Raw genomic sequence first — 11012 nt, 5'->3', positions numbered from 1 at the left:
GTCGCTGACGTATGACATCTTTGATTTCGTTGAACGCTGGATCGAACACTAGATCTAACACAGAGGAAGGGCACTTTAATTTTTGCGTGTCGCTCAGCATGCTGTTGGGCTTTTGCGAAGATTACAAACGCCTGATCGTCAACGCTCGCCATGAATTGATTTTGATACGAGCGCGCAACGACAATAATTGCTTGGTGGGAAATCCTGTAACGGAGACTGAAATTGAATTATTTAAAGTACAGTGGCGGATGCCTCACTTGCGTTAAACGAGATCGATAAATTATCAATGCTGCGAGCATTGGAAAGCGGTCGTTATCTGAGCATGAGTTTTCGCTCGTGGGATCTGTACGAGTATCCTCTGTTATAGAATACGACAAAACATTCATGGGCCGTCAAAACGGCGACTCAGCTTGAGAAGCCGCGATACGTTATCTTTGCTCTGCAGACTGGTCGAAAAAATGTCATGTCACAAAATGGTAGCGTGTTCGACGATTGTAATTTGAGTAACGTGAAACTTTATTTAAATTCAACGTTTTATCCGTACGACGATTTAAATCTGGATTTTGGCAAAAAGAGATACGCCGTCCTGTTTGATATGTACGCCCGTTTTCGTAGAGCGTATTATGGAAACGATTGCTTCGAAACGCTACTCAACGTGCTCTCATTTACCGAGGAAGGACCTTTTGTGGTCATTGATTGCTCGCAAGAAAACGAATTCGTCAAAAGTGCCACTGTGGACGTACGCATAGAATTTGACTGCAAGGAGAATGTGCCTGCAAATACTACAGCCTACTGTCTCATCATACACGATCGCGTGGTTCAGTCAATCCGTTGACCAACGTTGTGCGTAAAATCACCTAAGTGCATTCTCCGACACGCTATAAAATATAAGATTCATCGAAATCGATCGCAGTCTCGAAAAATTGTTCGCCATGACCGTACCAACGTTTGTGGATCTGCAAGGATTTATCGTTTAAAAGCAACTTATCGTGAAGGAAGTAGCGGTGTTGAGAAAAGGAGCCATTCTCTCTTATTACATTTTTACATGTCCCATGCCATGAAGTTTCTTGACAAAATCAGAAAAGTATTACGCTTCCTGGCTGAGTGCTTATCACCATGGATTGCAATGGGAGGACGGGACGATCCCGTACAGCATGGTGAAAGGCCTAATTACGATGGCTGTAATTGGTGCGGAAGAATGTGACGACAATAAGGTTCTCATATACGTTAAAGGACGTGAAAAATGCGAATGGCTGTCTGATGTACTCGATAGCGACCACTTGACCATTGAGACCTTGGATGCTGATTACAAAGATATAGATTCTTTGAATAATTTAGATGTTACCAATACTATGCGATGTGTAAAACATGTTAAGAATTGTGCGTTACAAAATATATTTAAAATATACAATTGGTGGTCGCAACGCCAAAAAGAAATGTATCAAGTTTGAAATAAAATGAGATTTTTTTTTAATACGTTTTTAAAATTTCTTTTCCCTTCCCTTTCTTTGTAATGTATAAACGTATGTATGTATGTATGTATGTATGTATGTATGTATGTATGTATGTATGTATGTATGTATGTATGTATGTATGTATGTATGTATGTATGTATGTATGTATGCAGGAACGTATATATGTATAAACGTATGTATAAACGTGTGTATGAACGTATGTACAAACGTATGTACGTATAAACGTATGTATAAACGTATGTATAAATTACACTGAGAAAAAAGTTTTGTTGATATATGACCAACAAAAAGTTTTTCGTTGTCCTAATCAAAATTTGGTTATTCTAACCAAATTTTTGGTTAGGACAACAAAGTTTTTGTTAGAATATGTGACTAACAAAAACTTTTATGTTATTCTAACAAAAAATTTTGTTAGCATAACTAAATTTTGGTTAGGACAACGAAAAACTTTTTGTTGGTCATATATCAACAAAACTTTTTTCTGAGTGCATGTATAAATGTATGTATGAACGTATGTATGAACGTATGTACGTATAAACGTATGTATGAACGTATGTATGTATCTATGTATGTATAAACGTAGGTATAAATGTGTGTATGAACGTATGTATAAACGTATGTACGTATAAACGTATGTATGTATAAACGTATGTATGAACGTGTGTATGAATGTATGTATAAACTATAAACGTATGTATAAACTCATGACAAAGAAAATACATAGAAAGACGTGATACAACGTGTTGCGACACGTTTGAAATTCTTGGAAAGAGGGGAACGGCCTGCCCCTTCTTCGATTTTAGAAGTAACACCATATACGAAGTATCACAATTTACGAGAATGCGATCAGTCTTGCGATACCTGTTTGTACGATAGGTCCAACAGCAGTAGCAGCAGCAGCAGCAACAGCAATGTACTCCGTTGTAGGAAGCAACACACGAAAAAATTATTACGTTCCACTTCAGAATAATGATGAAACTCCATCATTTACGAAAAGATGTGCCAAGTAAGTTTAAGTATGCTCCATTTTTTTACTTTTTCAAATTAACTATTTAATTAATTATTTAATATTTCTTTTATATTTTTCTGTAGCGCGCCCGTGCATCGTGCATTTCGCATACTAGGCTTTCGCATACTAGGCAGGAAATACGCATTGACACGTACGGGATACAAATTTCTAGAAATTGGTATCAACGTTGGCCCACCGAGCTACGTGGAGATAGGAGATAATCGTAGAAATGAATTAATACTATCTATCGTAACATGGAAAGGACTCTATGAACAACGTTGGAAACATTCAAAACTGCCTTCGGAATCACTACAAGGGCAATTCTATTAACGTTGGACCGCTGACTGTGCGATTAAGTACGATTGAAAATGCTAAAATTGTATCCTTGGAATCATCCGACGTACGTTTAATGATGACTGAATCAACAATATTTTTTATGTTCAACTTAGATAAATGCATTGAATTAGTATACGATCAATTGGTTGGTATCGTCGAGAAAGTCGATACAAAGTTTACACGATTCTCAAATATCGCATCCACTGTAACGGATGCTAAAGATATACCAAATGTAATATGCGCTAGCGATTACTTTGATAAAAATCAGGTCCTCCACTGCGAACTGTTAGCTGTAGTTTTTTGTGCGAAAGAAAAAAATTATGTAAAAGAAATATAAATAAAAAAAATCGTTAATCTAAAAATTATGATGCAATTTCTTCACACATACATACGTATCACACACATATACAGGGTGATTCAAAATGAACATATTGTCCTTAAAATGTCATATTCCTAACTTAATTCTAAGACGATTTTTCCTTCGCCAAAATGTTGTCAGAAGATTAGTTTTTTAATTATAATAAGAAATAGTTAGCGAATGACTGAGCGCGTAGAGAAGGTAGCCAGGGGCGGCGCAACTTACTGTTCAATGCAGATGGTACGGAGTCCCTCGCTGCGATCAGATAATCGCTACATACCCATGAGCACATGCCATCGCATTCCCATTCTCTCTTACGCACGCACGCACGCACGCACGCACATACATCTGTAAGACGAAATGTAGGTATACAAAAAACTACAAGGTCGAGGGTCCTATTGTGCGTTCGGTATAAGGCGACTGATCAGGTACGATTTCAGCACTGTACGCCCGTTCCCTAAGACTCACATAACTCGAGAAATACTTTGAATTTTATAAAAACCTTTTAGGAACATATTTTTACATCAATCTTTCGAAAAAAAAAAAATTTTTTTTTTTCGATTTTTTGAAAATTTTACTCAGGTATACCCCTTTAAATGCCAGTACTAACCCGGCACTGATCCAATATAGAGCATCGTTATCATGCCCGATTTTATGCCAGTATTCGCCCGTAGTTAGTCAGTACTGCACCTACACTTACAACCAGTACTGGACTAGTACTAAATGCCAGTACCGCGCTCATAATTAAGTCAGTACTGAACCTGCATTTACAGGGGGTGATCCTGATTGATCACGGCTCTATAGGACACCACCAATCACAACGACCGGTGCTTAGGAGCTTTGTAGTCTCAAGCGCTGTAAGTGGCTCGTGTCCAATTGAGCCGTGTCCAACTGGGTGCCACCCCATTTACAGCCAGTACTGGCCCATTACTGACAAACTAGTACCGAACATTGTTCCCACATATATACCAGTACAGGTGTCAACACTGGCTGCCGATACTTCACCAGTACCAGCCAGTACTGGCGCAGTACTGCGCCTTTTGTGAATTTTTTATTGGGAGGAGTGATGAAAATCCACATTGGATGAGTGATCTTCGCACACAGTACCCACAAAAATTGAATATTTGGGCAGGAATCTGTAGTCGCGGTATTATTGGTCCATTTTTCATAACTGGTAATTTGACTGCTGAGAATTATGAAAATTTATTCGCGAGAACATATCATACCTAATATCGAAAACTTATTTGATGCCGTCATGCAAAATATTTGGTTCCAGCAAGATGGAGCAGGGCCTCACTACGCAATAAGAATTCGATAATTTTTGAATCGATCTTTTTCTGATGGATGGATAGATAGGAGAGGTGCCATTGAGTGGCCTGCTAGATCACCTAATTTGTCTCCTCTTGATTATTTTCTTTGGGGGCATCTCAAAAGTAAGGTTTATGCGACAAAACCACATAGTTTTGAAGATTTTAGGAATCGAATAGTGCATAAAGCATCTCTGATCACTTTAGAACAAATAAGCAATGTGATAAATAATTTCTATGAAAATTTAGCTCATTGTAAAATGATAGGAGGAAGACACTTTGATTGAACATTTGATTAATTGAAGAATTGGGAACCAATATCTTAAAAGGTATGTCTTACACACGCACGCACACACAAGAGATGTATATCTAATCGTACAACCTCCATGCGGTGCACTATATTAATGCTAATGTCGGCGTACTGTAATTTCAAACTTTATGACTCGAAAAGTATTTACTGAAAAAATATTTTATTACAGTGTTTTGAAAAATTCTTGAAATAAGCTATAAGAATGTGTAATAAAAAAATGAGGGTCCTATTTAAAGAATTCAACTTGATCTTCATATGATCTTGCAGATTCCACCAAGATCAACCGCTTATCATCAGTTAGGTAGATTTTTTGATGTCCTACAACTTTGCTTTGATATATTTTTCGCTAAAGTTAATCGTTTTTGAGATATTTTAGCGTTTCCAGACTTTTTTAAGACTATCTTGATTAGTTAAGACTGTAGCATTTGAGTTTTTATTTTTAATTTGGCACAATAGTTTTCTCAAAGAGTAATAAACAAATTTTTTAGATAATTAAATTAATTAAATAATAAAGCTGTCATTACTTGGGTTGAAATAAGAGAATATCTTTGAAGAAAAATTAAAACTATAACTATTACTTAGGTTGGAATATTTAAAAAATACGTAACGTATCTTAGGTTCTATTCGAAAAGCATATTCTTAGCGCCTGTTTTTAAAAAGATAAGTTCATACTGATGTCACGCATTTTGTATTGACAAATACATAATTGACATATACTAGCGTGCGATTTCGTTTGCATCCGATCTCCTTTTACAGTTTAATATTAAGTTATAAACAAATGGAGATCGAGATCAAATAGATCATTTTTATCTTCTAGCTTAATTAACAAATATAGTGTTTTATTTCGTTTGCGTTTGATGTCCTTTCGTTATGTATTAAGTTATAAACAAATAGAAATCGGTGACGTAATAAATCAATTTTTCATTATTATTTCCTAGCCTAGTTAAAGTTGTTTTATGAAAAGATTACAGATTATTCTAAATCACGTTTAATAATAATACGACAAATTTGGTGATGTTTTACTTTCTGGATAAGTTGTTTAAATAATAGCATTTTTTAAATCTGTAAAAATATGCGAATACGTATAAAATAAATGATAAAAATCTCAAGTTTTTAATATAAATACATTATGTATTGAACATTATTTATGTAGAGTTACATTGCGATGTACGAACTAGTTTTCCAGTAAATAAATAAAATATTTATTTGTTCATCTTTGTAAATAATTAGTGAATCACAATAAATCTTTGCATAAATTATTTTAAATATTTAATGTACTTATAGAATAGAAATGTAAATTTCTTTATTTTTTTTATTTTAATTTTTAACAATAAAAATAATAAATAAAATTAATAAGCTCAAAAATGTGTTATTAAACAGAAATATAATCTTATTCACACAACTTCATATGTATATAATTTATTTGAAATGTTAATATTAAACACACTTTTTCATCATCCAAATTTAATTTTCTTTGTAAGGATTAGTATACGTCTAATACATTCTTAACAAATATTATAAACAAAACTAGCGTATAATTTCATTTTCGTTCGATCTCCTTTTGTTAAATATTAAGTTATAAACAAATAGAGACCAATGTCAAATAAATTGCTTTGTCATTACCATTTCCTAGTTTAATTAACAAATAACAGTGCATAATTTCGTTTCCGTTCAATCTCCTTTTATTAAATATTATTATTAATAAATAGATCGATAACTAATAAATCGTTTTGTCATTATCATTTCTTAGCACAGTTATTTATTATTTCCCAATTTTCGCAATCGAGATGTTAATTTCTAAAGCGCCGGATATCCACCATTGATAGCTTGGTAGGTGAAAAACTGCCTTGCCAAGCGCCGCGCACACCGCCGCGAGCCTCTAAACGTCATAACTCGAACGTGTAGGCAGCCAATCAGCGTCTCTAACGCCATCTAGCGCCAGACGCTGCAACTGCACATTCTGCTGGTCGACGATGTTAATGAGGTTTCTTAAAATGATGATAAAATTCAGAGATTCAGAGGTTTGCGTTGCAGTATCTCTGCTCGTAGAGCAAAAAAAACACGTAGAAAAAAAGCCTTTCATTATACAATCCGAGCGATAGTTATCGATTAAGCGTATATAAAACTTCATCAGTTCAGCCAGTTATTGAGAAACCATGTTGTCAGATCTGCCGCAACTCCCCGGCTCGCGTAAAGGAGCACGGCAGTGTCTCGCTCCATGAGGCTAGCTTGTCTTAGCGCCGAGACACTACCGTGTCTCCAGATACCGATAATAATTAATATTATATTGATTTGATTGCTACTCACAAATCGAAATACTTGATTATTGTGAGTCCCTCGCATGTCACAAATCGGGTTGCTTATTTATTGTAAGTCTCCTCGACCACTATTAAAATGGACCCTCCACCGGCGCAAATTGGGTCCGGACATATTGAAAAATTTAGTGCTCTTTTGTTGCTAATTAGTTGCTCCAGAAAGAATTTTGTTGCTCCAACCGTTCCGCAGTAAAAAAAATATAAAATGGGAGGGTCCAGCTTAATGGCAAGCTGGACTCCCCATATTCAAAAAACATAGAGCTGCAATATCAAAAAAACAAGTACACCAGATTTTGTTGCTTCTTTGTTGCTCCAGAATAGTTCCAAGAAATATCAAAAAACTCAATTGTTAAATAAATATCCATAAATAAACAAAATTGTATCGTCACGCGTAGCAGCGTCATGATTAAAAGGTACATGTACACAGTTAGTTGCTCGCAAGTTTTTGGTACTAAAATGTTCCTTGTAACGTATACTATCGAAATATACCCATTTCCGATTTTGTGGCCAATTATAACATGAAAAATAATTAGTTTATCAGCATCGGCGCCCGCGCCAAGCAGTTTCTTCACTCAAGCATTGTTTAAAGAATTTGTTGCTCGCAAGTTTTTGGTACCGCAAGTTTTCGATAGTATACATTACAAGGAACATTTTGGTACCAAAAACTTACGAGCAACAAATTCTTTAAACAATATTTGAGGCAATAAGGGGCTGGGCGCGGGCGCCGATGCTGATAAACTAATTATTTTTCACGTGTTAGAGTTAGCAACAAAATCGGAAATGAGTATATTTCGATAGTATACGTTACAAGGAACATTTTGGTAACAAAAACTTACGAGCAACAAATTCTTTAAATAATGTTTGAGTGAATAAAGTGCTCGGCGCGGGCGCCGACGCTGATAAACTAATTATTCTTCATGTTATAGTTGGCCACAAAATCGGAAATGGGTATATTTGGATAGTATACGTTACAAGGAACATTTTGGTACCAAAAACTTACGAGCAACAAATTCTTGAAACAATGTTTGAGACAATAAGGTGCTCGGCGCGGGCGCCGATGCTGATAAACTAATTATTTTTCATGTGTTACAGTTAGCAACAAAATCGGAAATGGGTATATTTCGATAGTATATGTTACAAGGAACATTTCGGTACCAAAAACTTGCGAGCAACAAATTCTTTAAACAATCTTTGTGTGAATAAAGTGCTCGGCGCGGTCGCCGACGCTGATTGATAAACTAATTATTTTGCATGTGTTAGAATTAGCAACAAAATCGGAAATGGGTATATTTCAATAGTATATGTTACAAGGAACATTTTGGTACCTAAAACTTGCGAGCAACAAATTCTTTAAGCAATGTTTGAGACAATAAGGTGCTCGGCGCGGGCGCCGATGCTGATAAATTAATTATTTTTCATGTTATAGTTGGCCACAAAATCGGAAATGGGTATATTTGGATAGTATACGTTACAAGGAACATTTTGATACCAAAAACTTGCGCGCAACTAACTCTGTACATGTTCCTATTAATCATGACGCTGCTACGCGTAGCGATGCAATTTTGTTCATTTATGGATATTTATTTAACAATTGAGTTTTTTTTATATTTCTTGGCACTATTCTGGAGCAACAAAAAAGCAACAAAATCTGTTGTACTTGTTTTTTTTTTATATTGCAGCTCTACATATGTTTTTTGACTATGGGGGGTCTAGCTTGCCATTAAGCTGGATCCACACATTTTTTATTTTTTTTACTTCGGAACGGTTGGAGCAACAAAATTCTTTCTGGAGCAACTAATTAGCAACAAAAAAGCACTAAATTTTTCAATATATCCGGGTTCAATTTGCGCTGGTGGGGGGTCCAGCTTAATAGGAGTGTCTCCTCGCCTCTCACAAATCCGGGTGCTTAATTATTGTATATCCTCTCGCCTCTCGCAAATCGGAGTGCTTGATTATTGTAAGTGCTTCCTAATAACTTTTTTTACTTAAAAACATACATAGAAAGTGCAAATTATGACATAGGAATGCACCGTATTCGTTGAGAATAAAATATTAAATATTAGCCCGTTTTGAAAAATAACGCCTTGTAGAGATCAAATGGTTTATTATAGGGAGTCGTGCCTGTGGAGACTTTTTATTAAACCAACATTTCAAATTTTCAGCTAATTCGACTAAAATTCAATTTCCATAAGATTTGTAGGGCCCTTTGCAGGCCAAAAAGGAAACAAAAAGTGGTTGATTTTCATGTACTTGTAGCGTTCTTTTTTCATATGACAGTTTCGAAATGTTTGACGAGCTAATGAATCGCATGGAAAATCGGAAGATTAATCTATTTTTCAATATTTCCATCTCACATCTGATATATAAGTATTACTTATCAATATAAAGCAAAAATAACATACATTTATCCATATTTGTAGTTTGAACCGCGGATAAAATATAAATATTTCTTTGGTAAATGTTTACCCTTATATAGCCAACCGCAAATGACTTTTCACCGACCTCGATGTTGACCTTGATTTTCAAGGAGGTCAAAGTCATTGATTTTTTCCATCAATCGTTATTTATTAAAAAGTTATAAATTAAATTTTTATGAATAGCGCACAATTTTTAAACATAATGTACATATTCCAGCAGTATTTTCCTTTGACAGGGGAAGGTGAAAATCGTGCGTCCCTAAGCAGGAGGGAGGTGAGGTGGAAGTCGCTTCGGGTAAAACCGAAAGATAAACATTTACCATTTCTTTTTAATTTTTTAAAGAAATATTCCAACTTAAATTATTTATTTATTTAAAAAATTTTTTTAATCACTATTAAAATTTATTCTTAAATTTGTTTGTTTTTAAATAAAATTGTGTAAAGAAAAACAAATTGAGAAATGAAAGCAATTATCATTTAAACAAATGAGAGGAGACATCTGTCGAAAAATGGTCAATGTTATTTAATATATACGTCTGTTCCTCTCGATAGCACTGTAATAAAAAAAGTAAGTGCACTTTAACCGATTCTTTTTTAAGGGAAAAAATGAAAAAATAAAATGTAATAAAATAAAAATAAATTTGCAATTTTCAAGAGATAAAACACAAACTATTCGATAAATTCTTAAATAGTTTTAAATCTCCGTCGTTTAACATTTTGAAGCTTAAGCCGGAAATACAATGAAAAGCTCATGCGATAGAGGAAATAATACAGGAAATAACAAATTTCAACCTATCAGAAACTATGTATATATCAGAATGGATGCTTTTAGGGGTGTGTTCCAAAACTTGAATGTGTCAACTCCGAGTATCTTTTATCTTTATTCAACATTCGGTGATTAACAAGGATAAAATGATACTCGAGTTGACAAAGTTGAATTTTGGAACACAATCCTGATAGGTTGAAATCTTTAATTCCCTATTTTTATTGCTCTAGTTTACATCGTGCACGGAAACTAGTTGATACGGGAACTAACTAGTAACTTTCTATTAAATTATCTTATAGCGTTTTCGGCCCGGCCGGGTTTGCACCAACCTGGGTTAGATCAATGGCACTTTGTGCTCTCCTATTGGTAGAGCGTGTGACGTCAACCAATAGGAAAGATTAATTCAACCAAGGTTGGTGTAAACCCGATCGGGCCGAAAACACTATTAATTTCAGCAATGGATTTAAAAAATAATGTACACTATATAATATGCATCAAGATAATTAAATATACAGTGATGGGAGAAAGTTCGGCAACGGTCAAATATCTTGAAAAATAATGCTTATGGAAAAAAATGTTCAATACAAAAGTTTTAGTATATTAAGTGGTCTATTATATGGTTATGTTGAAATGACCTTCATGTGACCTTGAAGGACACCGTGAAGGTCAACTTTGAAATCTTAAATGGAAACACCTATTTTCTTTTACATATCCTTAAA

The sequence above is a fragment of the Trachymyrmex cornetzi genome, unplaced genomic scaffold (genome assembly GCF_001594075.2).
Source record: "Trachymyrmex cornetzi isolate Tcor2-1 unplaced genomic scaffold, Tcor1.1 scaffold1251, whole genome shotgun sequence".
Taxonomy (NCBI): Eukaryota; Metazoa; Arthropoda; class Insecta; order Hymenoptera; family Formicidae; genus Trachymyrmex; species Trachymyrmex cornetzi.
This window is presented reverse-complemented; position numbering follows the sequence as displayed.